The sequence below is a fragment of the Galeopterus variegatus genome, unplaced genomic scaffold (genome assembly GCF_000696425.1).
Source record: "Galeopterus variegatus unplaced genomic scaffold, G_variegatus-3.0.2 Scaffold3514, whole genome shotgun sequence".
Lineage (NCBI taxonomy): Eukaryota > Metazoa > Chordata > Mammalia > Dermoptera > Cynocephalidae > Galeopterus > Galeopterus variegatus.
Genome location: NW_007729625.1, coordinates 126883 through 143145, shown reverse-complemented (window position 1 = coordinate 143145; position 16263 = coordinate 126883).

The window sequence follows — 16263 nt, the reverse complement described above, 5'->3', positions numbered from 1 at the left end:
GCCACCGGGCCGGCCCACTTTTGATAATATCTGATAATCAGAAGAATCTGCTTTGACCAAGTCAGCGAAATTATAGTGCCTTGGAAAATCTGGAATAAGTCAGTAATCACCTGTCCTGGAAAAAGTTATCATAAGGCTTTTTTACTTAAACAGATTTAATGACACCAGAAAGCCATAAAATCACCTAAAATGATTCTATTACCCTTACCCTAGATCCTTGCGTGTTGGATGTAACCTACTAACAATCCTAAATCTATGTGTTATGTACAACCACTAGAAAACCTGATAAAGTAATGAGGTGAAGCAATCCTTCTCTCTCTCCTTTGACCCTTCTGCCTTCTTGTGATTATAAAATTCTAAGCTCTGCTGGCCCTCTTCGGAACACATTTCTCAGGGTGACTTGACTATGTATATCCCCGGTTGCAATTGTCATGTTGGCTCAACAAATCATTGCTTATATGTATTGGCCTCAGTTTCCTTTTTAGGTCAATATACCTATCCCAATGGGTGTGAAATGGTATTTCATTGTGGTTTTGATTTGCATATCCTAATGGCTAGTGATACTGAGCATCTTTTCATGTCCTTCTTGATCATCTTCTTCAGAGAACTCTATTCAACTCCTTTGCCAATTTTTTTTTTTTTTAAATATAACTGATAAGGGGATCTTAACCTTTGGCTTGGTGTTGTCAGCACCACACTCAGCCAGTGAGCAAACCAGCCATCCTTATATAGGATCCAAACACTTGGCCTTGGTGTTATCAGCACTGCACTCTCCCAAGTGAGCCACAGGCTGACCCCTTTTGCCAATTTTTAAGTAGAGTTGTTTGTCTTCTTGTTGTTAGGTTAGAAGTGGTTATGTGTTCTAATACTAGACCTTATTGGATATATAATAATACTGTACTTTCTCCCATTCTGTAGGTTGTCTTCACTTTCTTGATAATGTCTTTTGGTGTACAAAAGTTTTTAATTTAGATGAAGTCTAATTTATCTATTTTTTTCTTTTGTTGCTTGTGCTTTTGGTGTCATAACTATGAATCCTTTGAATGCTGTCTCAGTCTGCTAAGGCTGCTATAACAAAATACTACAGACTGGGTGGCCTAAACAACAGAAATTTGTTTCTGACAGTTCTGGAGGCTGGGAAGTCTAAGATCAAGATGCTGGCTAATTTTGGTTTTGATGAAGGCTCTCTTTCTGGCTAATTGATGGCTCTATCTTGGCAGCCCTACATGTGTCCTTACATGGCAGAAAGAACATTCTAGTTCTCTGGTGTCTCTTCTTAAGAGGACATTAATCCTATTGGATCCGAGACATACCTTTATGACCTCATTTAATCTTAATTACCTCCTTACAGGCCCTATCTCCAAATATAGTGATGTTGGGGGTTAGGGCTTCAACATATAATTTTTTGGGGGGTGACACAATTCAGTCCATTGGATTCTTCCCCTAGCCCCCCAGATTCATGTTCTTATGGAATGTAAAATATATTAATTTCATTCCAACAGCTTCAAAGATCTTAACTCATTCCAGCATCAACTCTAAAGTATAAAATCCAAAGTCTCATCTAAATATTATCTAAATCAGATATGAGTGAGACTTGAGGAATGATTCATGCTAAGATGAAATTTCTCTTCACCTGTGAACCTGTGAAACTAGACAAAGTCATTTGCTTCCAAGATACAATGGTGTAACAGGAATAGGATAAAAATATCCATTCCAAAAAGGAGAAGTAGAAAAGGAGGAAGAGATGACAAGTTCCAAGCAAGTCCAAAATCTAGCAAGACAAATTCCATTAGATCTTAAGTCTCAAGAATAATCAATTTTGATTCAATGACCTGCTTTTCAGACTTACTGGGGTGGTGGCCCTGCCTTCTGGACCCAAGGTGGGTGTTGTGCTCCTGAAGCTCTGCCGGGCAAGAGTCCCATCCCAAAGGTTCTGCCAGGTGGTAGCTCTGATAACATCTGAATGGCCTTTGGGGTCATTCTTCCCTTTTCTTAAAGAATAGTGCAAGTTCACAGCTGAATAACTCTACTGTCCTGTCCAGTAGAATCCATAAGTCTGAAAGCCTTCCTTCATTGTGTCCCATCTCCATCCCCTTCAGTTCAAATAGGCAGTATTTCTGCTTGTATGATTCCATAATCTCTTTATGGAATTCATGTTCTTATGGAATGTAAAATATATCAATTTCATTCCAACAGCTTCAAAGATCTTAACTCATTCGAGCATCAACTCTAAAGTATAAAATCCATACTCTTGGTCCAGCCATACCCTTGGTGTTCTCTTTAGAACATACTTTCTCATTTTCTGCAACATGGACAGGCTAAGAATTTTCTAAATATTAAAGTTCAGTTTCCTTTTTGCTTAATAATGTCATCTTCAATTCATCTCTTTTCTCTTTCATTTTACTATAAGCAGTCTGGAGGAGACAGGTTGTACCTTGACATTTTGCTTAGAAATCTCTTCAGTTAAATATCCAGTTGTATTATTCAAATTCTATCTTGCATGAAACACTCGAATATAATCAGCCAAGTTCTTTGCCACTTTATAACAAGTATCACCTTTCCTCCAGTTTCCAATAACCTGTTCTCATTTTCCTGTGAGACCTCATCAGAATGGCCTTTAATGTCCACATATCTACCAACATTCTTTTCATGATTATGTGTTTTCTAAGAGTAGGGGTCTTTCTCTCCAACCCTCCTCTCTTCTTTTTTAGTCTGTGCCGAATCACCCTTAACATCCACATTTCTGCCAATAGTTCCTTTGCAGCAATCTAGGATTTTTCTATCACATACCTCAAAACTCTTCCAGACTCTCCCCATTACCCAGTTCCAAAGCCACTTCTACATTTTTTAGGTATTAAAGCAGCATTTCACTTTTTGGTACCAAAATCTGTCTTAGTCTGCTCAAGCTACTATAGCAAAATAACCCTGAGTAGGTGGCTTAAACAACAGAAATGTATTTCTCGCAGTTCTGGAGGCCGAGAAATGTAAAATCAAGGTGATGACCAATTCAGTTTCTGGTGAGGACTCCTTTTCTGGCTTGTAGACACCTGCCTACTTTCTCTGTCTTCACATAGCCAAGGGGCAGTGAGGGAGGTGGAAGATGAGATGGGCCGGCCCGGTGGCGCACTGCTACAGTGCGCCACTTGGGAGTGTGGCGGCGCTCCCGCCGAGGGTTCAGATCCCACATACAGACCGGCCACTCACTGGCTGAGCGAGGTGCGGGCGCAACACCGAGGGTTGTGATCCTGTTGCCGGTCCCGGTCCGGTACGGGCGCAACACTGAGGGTTGCGATCTGTTGCCGGTCACGAAAAAAGACAAAAAGGAAAAAAAAAAAAAGATGAGAAAGAGAGGGGGGGGGAGGGAGGGAGGGAGGGAGAGAGGGAAGGAAGGAGGGAAATGAGGAGAGAGAGAGAGAGAGAGAGAGATCTGATGTCTCTTTTTATAAGTACACTAATCTATAGGATCAGGGCCCCACTCTTATGACCTAGTTAAACTTTATTTCCTCCTTATAGGTCCCATCTCCAAATACAGTGATATCACGGGTTTAGACTTCAACATATGAATTTTGAGGAGACACAATTTAGTCTGTAGAAAATGGTATTTATTTCACCCTTGACTCTAGCCCTGCCCCTGCCCCCCTCAAATGCTGTTATGAATGGAATTTTATCTTAATTTCCTTTACAGATTGTTCATTGCTGGTTTATAGAAACACCACTTATTTTTGAGTGTTGTCTTAGTCTGTTTCTGTTGCTTATAACAAAATACTTGGAACTGAGTAACTTACAAAGAAACAATATTTATTGCTTACAATTTCAGAGGCTAGGAAGTCCAACATACAGGGAACATATCTGGTGAGGGTCTTCTTTGGTGATGGCTTTATACCAATGCAGGGGTCTCACATGGCAGAAAATGGTGGAGCAGAGAGAGAGATACTCTCATGTTTTCTCCTTTTAAAGTCTTCGGAACCATGCCCCTGACCACCATTATTAATGCATTCACCATGGCATGGTCCTACAATGTAATCACCTCTTTAAGGCCCCACCTTTCAATTACGATAATAGGATTTTCCACCCTCAACAGTTATGATGGGGTTTAAGCTTCCAACACATGCTTTTTGGGGGACACAGTAAAATATAGTGAATATTAATCTTGTACTCTGAAAATTTGCCAAATTTGCTTATTAGTTCTAATATTGTGTGTGCATGTGTATGTGTATTCTTTAGGGTTTCTATATATAGACTCATGTAATCTGTGAACTGAGGTAGTTTTACTTCTTCCTTCCAATTTGGACACCTTTTATTTCTTGTCCTTGTCTAATTGATCTGGCTAGAACCATTCCTTCACTTTAACGATTTGGCTCATGTGACTGTGGAAGCTGGCAAGTTTGAAATATATAGGGCAGCCTGGTAGACTGGAAACTAAGTCAAGAGTGGATTTTGCAGTCTTAAGGCAGAATTTCTGCTTCTCTGAGAAACCTCAGATTTTGCTTTTAAGGCCTTCACCTGATTGAACAAGGCCCACTAGTTTCCTTTATTTAAAGTCAACTGATGGTAGACATTAAACACATCTACAAAGTACCTTCACAGCAACACCTAGATCGGTGTTTGAATAAATAAGTGGGTACTATCAAAGTGGGCCTAACAAAGTTGACACATAAAGCTAACCATCACGCCTGCTATAGTTTGGATGTAGTTTGTCCCTACCAAAACTCATGTTGAAATTTAATTGTCAATGTAATGGCATTGGGAAGTAGTGAGATCTTTAAGAGGTGTTTGGGTCATGGGGGTTCTTCCCTTATGAAGGAATTAATGCAGTTCTTTCGAGACTGGGTTTGCTCTTAAGAGAGTGGGTTGTTATAAAGTGAGGCATTTTCTCATGTGTTTCCCTTTTTGCATGTATCCAGTTTCCCTTCCAATTCTCAGCCATATTTTGAAGCAGTTTGAGGCCCTCACCAGATGTGGCCACCCATGTTGGTCTTCATAGCCTACAGAGCTGTGAGCTAAACACGACTCTTTCCTTTGTAAATTATCCAGTGTCAGGTATTCTGTTATAGCAGCACAGAACAAGACAACACCCAGTGTGATAGATAATACTATTAGCTCACAGTTTAATTTTGTTTTTTATTTCCCACTCTTCTGCTGGCTTCAGTGTGGGCAGATACTTCTCCACCCTAGTGACTTTGCATTTGGCTGTGTGACTTGCTTTGCTCGATGGAATTTGAACAGATCCAGTAGTTGTTTAACTACATGGCATCTTGCAAGTGAAGAGGGCATGTGTGTTCTGGCAGGTGAGAATTCTACCACTGAACCATCCATGCACTGCATGTGTGTTCTGAATCCTATGGCTTTTTATGCATGTATGTGTGTTTGTATGTGTGTGTTCCTGCAGAAAATGATGTAGTGTCCAACGTGAAAGGGCTACTTACAGGCAAAAGAAGGGACAATTGGAGAATCAAGGGGAATAAAAAATATTTTCACTGAAATGGATTGAAACATTAAATATGTTAAAAATACACAAGCTCTTAATAAAGCTTTAAAAACCCCTAACTGGTCACATTGAAGACTGCTAGGGCACCAACTCATTATTCTGAAATTGTTAAAAAAAAATAAAAATAAAAATAAAAAAACAAATTTTCTTTTTTTCCTAAGTAAACTGAAATTCAGAGTAACAAATAGTTGATGGGGAAAACTTTTTTTGGAGAAAAATTCCATTGAATAAATGAAGAAGGAATAATAGAATATCACCATTTTGAAACCTGTAAGAAAATAACATTTCTAGGAAATAATCACTAATGGTTGACATATAACAATACTAAAAATGAGATGATCAAATACGGCATGTCTCCTGATATGAAGTATTTCATATTACTACTGTTTATGAAATATTTTTGCAAAAAAAAAAAGTTCAGGGCTGGCCAGTTACTCAGCTGGTTAGAACTCATTGTTGTAACACCAAAATCAAGGGTTCAGATCCCCACACTGACCCCCCCCAAAAAAAATTGAATCTGAATTTAATCAGGCCTTTAGATCTAACTACCAGTTTACTTGAATAAAGAAGCCCAGAGTACATGTTAAGCAACAACATGAGAATATAATCCTCCCAAAACATAATGTGGTAAAAACACTGTGGGAATATTGAACATGAACTGGCTATTTTATTATATTAAGAGATTACTGCTAATTGTTATGGGCTGAGTGTAGTCCCCTCCAAATTCATATGTTGAATCCCTCATATCCAATACCTCAGACTATGACCGTATTTGGAGATAGGGCCTTTAAAGAGCTGATTAAGTTAAAATGAGGACATTAGGGTGGGTCCTAATCCACTATGACTAGTGTCCTTATGAGAAGTGAATATGAATACACAGAGAAGCACCAGGGATGCATGAGAACAGAAGAAAGACCATGTGACTACCCATCTACAAGCCAAGGAGAGAGGCCTCAGAGAATACCCACCGTGCTGGCACCCTGATCTTGGACTTCCAGCCTCTAGAACTGTGAGAAAATAAATTCCTAATATTTATGCCACCCAGTCTGTGGTAGTTTATTGTGGCAGCCCTAGAAAACTAATACAATGTTAGGTGGAAAAGTGGTTATAAAAATAAGAAAAATAGACCTTACCTGTTAGAGATACAAAATGCAGCATTTACAGGTGAAATTATATGAATTTGGAAATCTAGCTTAAAATACTTAAAAGAATTGGAGGATGATATATGAAATAAGTAAATTTCAATAATTATCAAAACTAAATTACTGATAATTATTGAAACTGATTAAGAGGTACTGGGGATCTGTTATATCTCCACTTTTGCATATGACTGAAAACGTCCACAATAAACAATTAAGTTAAACACACTCATGCACACACACACACATACGTGCAATATGCCAATATATACCATATATAGATATAGTTTTCCTTAAAATTCTAGCTGAAACTCATCCACCATCATGGATTTGGTTACTGCCCACATGCTGAGGGCCCTCAGGTCTATAGTTGTGTCCATTTCTGGTTACTCGACATTTTCACTTGATGTCCCAAAGGCCTTCCAAATGTAATGTGTCCAAAACAAATTCATCAACTTTTTTTCTCAGATGTTTTGTATTCTCCCTACTGGTGATTGTTAACTTCTCATAGACAAGAGCCTAGTTTAGATCTCTCTCTCAAGCCCCACATCCCCCCAGTTCTCAAGCCCCTGGAGTTCTATTTCTAAGTACCTCTCAGGTTTGGTCTCTCCTGTCTTCTAATGTCACTTTCATGGAAATCATATTCTCACTCGGATGACCACAATTCCTTGCTACCGGCACTTCCTGCCTCTTGTCTCACCCAGTGTCTCCACTCAATCCTACTCAGATTGTTGTTAAAGTTGTCTTTTTTTCCCCTCATAACTTAAAGAAAACTAAATAGTACATGAACATAATAAAAAAAATCACGCAGTGCAAAAATGCACAGCAATAAAAAAATGGGCTTATCATTGTAGCACTACTTACTTTTTCTTTTTTTTTCTTTATTTTAATTGAAGCTTAATTGATGATACATATTTTGGGGGTACAATATTGACTACCATAATCTGTGTACAACATGTGTTAATCAGATCAATATTATTAGCATGTTCATTATTACAGATCGTAATTATTTTTTATGCCCCTTACTCAATCTCTCCCCACTCGCCTCTCTCTCCCCCTCTCCCACCCCTAGAAACCATAGATTTGTTCTTTCTGTCTGAAAGATCAACGTATTATTGAGGTCTTTTCTTTCTCTCTCTCTCTTTCTTTTTTTCTTTCTTTCTTTCTTTCTTTCTTTCTTTCTTTCTTTCTTTCTTTCTTTCTTTCTTTCTTTCTTTCTTTCTTTTCTTTTCTTTTCTTTTTCTTTCTTTCCTTCTTTTTTAGCATCCACTTATGAATCAGAACATGCAGTATTTCTCTTCCTGTGTCTGGCTTATTTCACTTAACATAATTTCCTTCGAGCTCATCCATGTTGCTGTGAATGGTAGAATTTCATTCTTTTTTATGGCTGACTAGTATTCAATTGTATATATATCCTATAGTTTTCTTATCCAGTCATCCATTGATGGACATTTAGGCTGGTTCCATATTTTGGTTATTGTAAATAGATCTACAGTGAACACTGGAGTGCAGGTATCCCTTCGACATGATGATTTCCATTCCTATGGGTATGGAAAGTGGAATTGCTGGATCATAAAGTAATTCTATCTGTAGTTGTTTGAGAAACCTCCATACTGTTTCACAATGGCTGTGCTGTTTTACAGTCTCACCAACAGTGTAGGAGGGTTCTTCTTTCTCTACATTCTCACCAGCATTTGTTTTTCTTGGTCTTTTTAATACTGGCCAGTTTAATTGGGGTGGGATGATATATCAGTGTGGTTTTGATTTGTATTTCCCTAATAATTAGTGATGTTGAGCATTTTTTCATGTACCTGTTGACCATTTGTTTATCTTCCTTTGAGAAATGTCTATTCAGTTCCATTGCCCATTGTTTAAAGTGGATTATTTGATTTTTTACTTTGAAGTTTTTTGAGTTCCTTATATACTCTGGATATTAATCCCTTGTCGGATGTGTATTTTGCAAATATTTTCTCCCATTCCATAGGTTGTCTTTCCACTCTGTTGATTGTTTCCTTTTGTTGTGTAGCACTATTTATAATAGTACAAATCTAGAAGGAACAAAATTTCCATCAAAAGGTGACTAGAATAAACCATAGAAGGGCTGCATAATGGAGTACTCTGTGGCTGTAAAAAGTGAGGAATCCCTTTATCTAGCATATATTGTTATATTTAAAAAGCTCTGGGGCCAAGCCCGTGGCACACTCGGGAGAGTGCGGCGCTGGGAGCACAGCAGTGCTCCCGCCGTGGGTTCGGATCCTATATAGGGATGGCTGGTGCACTCACAGCGCTCACTGGCTGAGCGCGGTGCAGCCAGTCTCAAAAAGGAAAAAAAAAAAAAAAAAAGCTCTGCACCTGTACTGAGCTCTGGTTCATCTTAGTGGGAAAATAGACCACAACCTGGGTACTAGTAGTATTCAAGGATTAGTCATTAGTTCTAGGAATTTCAGTGGAGAGAACTAGGAAATAAATTCAGTACTTTAGGGTTTTTATTTAACATCTTGGTTAAATATATCTGCATGGCCTTCCTCCCACACTTAAAATGCTGACTCATTGCCTTACACACCCCCACCTCCATAACATTCACACCAGTTTCAGAATACACAAAGACTACCACCAACAATATGATCACTGAAATATTTTTTAAAAAATTCTGAAGACTTTTTTATTTATACAGTATATACCACTCTAAGAGGTGCATATAAAAGTTAATACTTCTTAGGGGCCGGCCCGGTGGCGCACTGGATAGTGCGCCGCTTGGGAAGCGCGGCGGCGCTCCCGCCCGAGGGTTTGGATCCCACATACGGACCGGTTCCCGCTCACTGGCTGAGCGAAGCGCGGGAGCAACACCGAGGGTTGCGGTCCCGTTGCCGGTCCCCGGTCCGGTACGGGGGCAACACTGAGGGTTGCGATCCATTGCCGGAAATGGAAAAAGACAAAAAAAAAAAAAAAAAAAAAAAAAAGTTAATACTTCTTAAATCATTTAAAATAATTTCTTTCTGGTTAGTTATGCCAACAACATGATAGAGGTATATTTCTTTTTGCTTTTTTTATAGCTTATTTTTATAAGTATGTAAAATAGTTATATGGTTACAATTCAGATCTACCAAACAAGGTTAAACTCAGAAGTCTAACTTCTATCCCAGTTTTCTCAACCTGTTCCTCCCTCCCTCTGTAGGTAACCATCTTATTTTAGTTTTTTTGTGGTTTATTTTGTATTATTTAATAATAATATGCAATATAACATAGACTTGTATATATAGATAAATGTCTATATCTCCTATTACTAATACTAATTTAAAAATGGTAAATAAAGGGATAGAAGTAAGCTTGTATCCTGTTTTTTGGAATGTGCTGTATCTCAAGGGATTCAGTTAATTCATGAGTGACAATTGTTGAGGCTGGTAGATGGGAACCCAGTGTACTCTATTTTCCTACCTTTGCATATTCTTGAAATTTTTCATAGTAAAAATTTACTATGGTCCTACTCAGAAATCATACTTCCTTCCCTCCCCGGGGCCAACCACTGTTAATAGTATGTTTATTTAACTTTCCATTAATTTTCGATGCATATACAAGACTGTGTGTGTATGCACATTTAGGTATGTGCTATAATTTGAACGTCACCTCCTAAAGTCACGTTGAAATTTAATTGCCATTATAACAATGTTGACAGGCGGGATCTGTAAGAGGTGATTAGGTCATGAGGGCTCAGCCCTCACCAGTGGATTAAAGCTGTTATCATGGTGTTGGGCTGGATTACAGATCCCTCTACTCCGTCTTGTGTAGGTCATGAGTCAGGTAACCGAAAGAAAAATTGGGTAGCCACTGGCAAAGTTGATATGCTTTATTTTAGATGCGAGCTCTGCTAGCCAGCTGTTCAGAGCTGCTGCCCTTTATACCAAAGCTACACAACAATGACCATAGCCAAAGAGTATATGGGCGCGCATGTGCAGTCACACCACTCTTATATAACTTGTTTACAATGGATGTGCTGAATCATATCCAGATGGATATGAGGTGAGGGGACCAGACTATACTACACACCCCACCCCTTCAGGGTCCCTCGCTGTACAATCTATGTGTCTGAGATCTTCCACGATGTTCCCCTAGTGAGGATGGCTGATCCTTGCATCCACAGGCCATAGCAGCAATATAGACTGCAGCAACATGCCACCAAAACACAGGTACTTCCTCCCAGTACAGCTAACACCCACCTCCAGGAGGATGACATACTGGCCCACCATTCCTGGAGGGGGTCTCCAGTCATTTTTTGGAGAGCATGAATTTCACTGGTTAATTGATACAAAGCCTGAGTAATATTATGATGATAGTCAGGGATATACATACAACATTCTGTTCCGGCCAGGTCCAGTAAGCAGTCATCATCGGGATGACCTTCTGTGGGAATCCTGCAGCCACACTGGTAGAAAACTCGGTGCATATGTTTGTGTCCAGTCGACTATGGTGTTGGCAGTCACAGACTATGGGTGAAAAGACAAAAAAGTTATTGGCACCAATAGAGGGAGTTCTCATCCCTCTGACAGAACACATGCCAGCTTACCATCCTGAAAAGAATGGTTGCAGGAACAGGTGCTGTGGCTCTATGCAACAGAGCCTCCACTGGAGAGGCCCCGCCCTTGTAGGGTCTCTCATTAAAGATCCTGACTGTCAGCCACAACCACCATGTCCGCCCCTTCAGGGATGGGGGTTGGGCAGACAGCCTTAGTCCCTTTTTCAGAAGACCATTGTACCATTGAATCATCCCACTGCCTGGGGATGATACAGCACATGTAATTTCCATAGAATGGACAACTGAGAAGCCCACTTCTGTACTTCATGTCCAGTAAAATGCATTCCATTATCACTTTCTGTGACCAGGGGACAATCATACATAACTGTAAGGCTATTCAATGCCTTAACAGTGCTTACCTGGTTGGGGCCTTGAACGGCCATACAAACAGAAGACATGTAGCTGTATCAATGGCTGTGAATATACTTGAAATTCTCTGACTTTGGCAGTGGTCCCACAAAATCCACTTGCCATAGAACCAGGGGCACCCTTCCATGGGTTATTTGCCTATTGGTGTATGGCACCCATCAGGGATGTGGACTCTCTTGAGCGCATAGCATACAAATGTGACAGGTGCTCACTACATCCTCCCATTTTATGGGCAGGTTCTACTTTTGAGCCATTGACTACACAGTCTTGCAGCCAGCATGCTGCATTAGTCAGTGTAACCACTGGGCCACATCAGCAGCTAGAGCTCTCCCCAGCCATCTTACCTTAGCCAAGGCATTGGCTTCATCATTGCCCAGACTAGCTAAGGAGGAATTTCCTGTGACATGGAAAAGACTCACTTCCTTCCCATGTCCTAAATCCCATAACTCTTAACACATGGCTTGTCCCCATGAGGGTCAGTGGCCTACCATCCACTGTTGATATTTCCAAGTAGATATCCAAAGGGCACGACCCTTATATGCTGACCATTCACATTGTTCCAAATGACCTAGCAGCATTGGAGCCACCATGGTTAAATCTGCAAGAGAATCAGAGGTTAGTAAGACATAATCTATATAATGAAACATTGTAATTGTACTGGGCCTAGTCCACTTGGCTAGGTCCCCCAGCCACTAAACCATGACAGATGGTTGGGCTATGAAGGTAGCCCTGGGGCAACACTGAATAGTCCATTGCCCTCCTTCCCAGGTGAAGGCAAATTGATCTTGGCTATCAGTGGAGATTGAGATAGAGAACAAAGCATTTGCAAGGTCCAGTATATAATGATAAGTTCCTCACTGAGTTGTCAGCTGATCCATGAAGTCATGAACCAAAGGCACAGCCACATACAAAAGAGGCACTACTTTGTTCAATTCTCGATAGTCCACAGACATCCTCCAGATCCCTTCAAGTTTTTTTCACTGCCCGTACTAGGGTATTAAAAGGACTGTGTGTGGGACAAATGATGCTGACCTTTTCTAGCTCCAATACAGTGGCACCTATCTCTGCATGTCCTCCCAGCAGGTGATACTATTTCACATTGACTACACATCTTGGCTTGGATAATACCTGTGGGTCATGTTTAGCATGTCCCTGTAATACAGGCTTCACTGTCCATACCTGCAGCCAGAATTCTCCAACTGTCATTTGCAGGTGCAACCCATCTATACCCAAAATGTATTTGGCTACAGGAGATACATATACAGTATGTACACCAGAGGACAATCATCTAATGCTCAGTGGCAAAGATATAGCTTTGACCGTAATGTAATGTTCTCCATAACCATCAACACTCACTGTGGCCCCTGGAAACTTACCTAGGTTGCCATATATCAGGCTACACTCTGCGCTGGGGCCCACCAATGCCAATACATGCTGCACATTTATCCTTGACTAATGTATTGTCAGTTCAAGGTGAGGCCTCTGGTCCTCATCTGCCCCTGGGAGGCAAGCACCTCGGCCTGCCCCCTAGCCAAAAGAGAACAGTCCACCCACCTCCATGGAAGTAGCCATAAAATCCTTCAAATACACTGGGCATATCTTGTTATGTGGCTCTTCGTGAAGTGTGATATTACATTGTTCAGGGTGCAATCATTTCCACAAGGCAAACAAGACCACACTTGGTTGCTGGTCAATTTTTTCCCTATCAACTCCTGCCATAAGCAAGTCAAACCACATCTGCATATGGCTGGTCTTGCTTGGTCCCTTCAGGGTAAAATCTCAAGAACTTTTTGGGGGTTTAGTCTTAGCCACCTTTCGGATTGCTTTTGTCTGTCTCCTCCCTTCTGCTTCACCCAGACTGGCCATAATGGTTGTCACTTCATTCATAGGATGACCAATGTATGGGGTCAGTATGGCAATCAGTGACCCAAATGATGTTGATGGAGCATTTTGCAGCACTATATCCCTCATGCTGCCTGTAAAGCGTTCATTGTCTGGAACAAGGGTGTTCACATTAAACATGGACTGTTGCATCCCCACCTCCCAAATTATTTGAACCAGCTTGGCATATATTTGCCATCTACTCACAGTTTCAAGCAGTTCTCCAGCATTTGTCCACACAGTCCAGATGGCTGCATTTACCCATTCCATCAAGGATTGGTTATTCTGTCCTGGTGCACATGGCTGTTCTGTAACCACTGCCACAGGGATGAGTGCATGGTGATGGAAGCCAACTTTTCCATCTCCTCAGCAGCACACATCACATCATCCACCCCTAGGTCCTACAGCCGCAAAAGCCAACTAACTAGGGGTTCACCCTGTTTCTCCCAGATCTGTTTCCCCAGGTCCATCAACTCAGCTTGAGTGGGGGACATAAGTAGTGAATTGGGTCACTTGTGGGTTGCCTACTGGTTGCCCACCTTGTCCTATGGGCTGTTCATGCTTCAGTTTCTGATGCACAACAAGTTGTGCCAGGGGACGTACAGTCTCCTCCAACTCACCATCAGGTTCGTCATTATCCCCGGTGTTGGAAGTAGGAATGACCTGTTGCTGCACTTCCACCTCCAGGACAAGTACCTGCACTTCCTACAAGTCTGCTTTCTGCTGCAAATCTCAAAGCCATGCCGCTTGATGGAATGGCTGGTCCATGTTGACTTGTAGTACGGTAGTACGGGGAGCAACAGCCAGACCCCGGTCAACAGGAAAGTGGCCACCTGGTACCACAAACTCGAGGGTAGCCACATTTCCTCCCCCTCCTGAGGGGCTAGTGGCTCCCTTACCTGCTCGGAATCCTGAAGACAACTACACCAATTGTCAGACTGGATCACAAATCCCTCTACCCCATCCTGTGCAGGACGTGAGTCAGGTAATCAACAGAAAAATCGGGTAAATGCTGGCAAATTTGACATGCTTTATTTCAGATGTGAGCTCTGCTGGCCAGCAGTTCAGAGCCACTGCTCTTTATACCGAAAGCACACAACAGTGTCCACGAGCCAAGGAGTATATGGGAGCACATGTGCAGTTATACCACTCTTATATAACTCATTTGCAATGGATGTGCTGAGTCATATCTAGCTGGATATGAGGCAAGGGAGCCTGATTATACTGACTCCATTTTCCTCACACATGGGAATGGCTTAGTTAGTTCGGGAGTGGGTTCCTGATGAAAGGATGAGTTTGGCTCAATTTCCTCTCTCATGCACTCTCACCCTCTCTCCCCACATGATACCTTCTGCCATGTTATAATGAAGCAAGAAGGACCTCACCTTATACAGTCCCCCAATCTTGGACTTCCCGCCTTCAAAACTGTGAGCCAAATAAACCTATTTTCTTTACAGATGACCCAGTCTGTGGTATTGTTATAGCAGCAGAAGATGGAATAAGACAATATATATACCCTTTTGCTCTTCATACAAATGGGAAAAAAAACACACCCACAATTCTGTACTGTTTTCCTCCCTTTACAATATATTTTGGAAATCTTTCTGTATCCACACATACAAATCCAGTATATCCTGACATATGCAGTCATTCTATTGGGTAATTATACTATAATTTGTTTTAGCTAGGTTTCCATGATGAACATTTAGGTTGTTCATGATCTGCTATTACAGTCATGTAACGAATATTTTTATACATACATTTTTTTCTCCTGCGTGAGACTCTATCTGTGGAATAAATTGCAAATAGTAAAAGCAGCATTGCTGCATCAAAGGATATATGCATTTAAAATTGTTAGATAATAGAATTTCAAAACAGGAGTTTAACAAACACTTCCAAGAGTGTTTCTTCCATTTGTCACCCAAACTCTGTATTATTAAACTCTTTGATCTTGCCAGTCCATGTGAAAGTATGTTTTTGCTTTAATTCACATTTCTTTAATTGTGAGTGAAAGTGAACATCTTTTCATATGTTTATAACATCCCACCACCCTCATCCCATTATGTTGCCTTACGTGTTTCTGCTCAAGTGTCATAGCTGGAAAGAACCACTAAATCTTCTTCTCTGCTATCCTACGATGACTGGTTTCAGTTCTCCAACTCTGGACTCCACGACTTCCTATGCCTTCATCTGTCAGCACTGACTCTGGAACATAATTGTTTTTCTCCTTTGCTAGATCTTAAACACTTTACTGTTAGCCTTTTCCAGAATCTAGCAGGGTTTTTGGCACAGTGAAACTGCCCAATAAAAATTGAATTAATAAAAGGTTGATGAAGTGTACTTCATACCACTAGCACCCAAATAGTCATAATAATATTGAATACTCATTTGTTATTACAGGACTGTGTGGCCTTGGACTCATCCAATTTTCCCTCCTTTCTTGTTTGTAGTTCTCAAGAATAACTGTAGAATGTGCTGGGAATGCAACATCTTGAAATAAGGGGTAATTGGCCAGAACAGCCCAGCTCTGCTCTGGTTCCTCCCTCCCAGGATGTCCTATAATGCTTTAGTCAAGTGAATCCTGAAGCCCCAAGATATAAAACACAGAACAGGCTGCCTTCTGGGGTCCCTCAGCAGTAGTGCATATGCGGTTGAGCCTGCGTCTGCCCTGAGCAACTTTCTTGAGCTTTGGGGGACTGGCTCGCAATAAATCCTAGACTTCTCCTGACCCTTGCTGCCGATCTATAAGTGATAAATCTGCTTCATGTACCTTGTTGCTTATAAGCGTGTTCTGTCTCACCAGACCCAGACAAGTT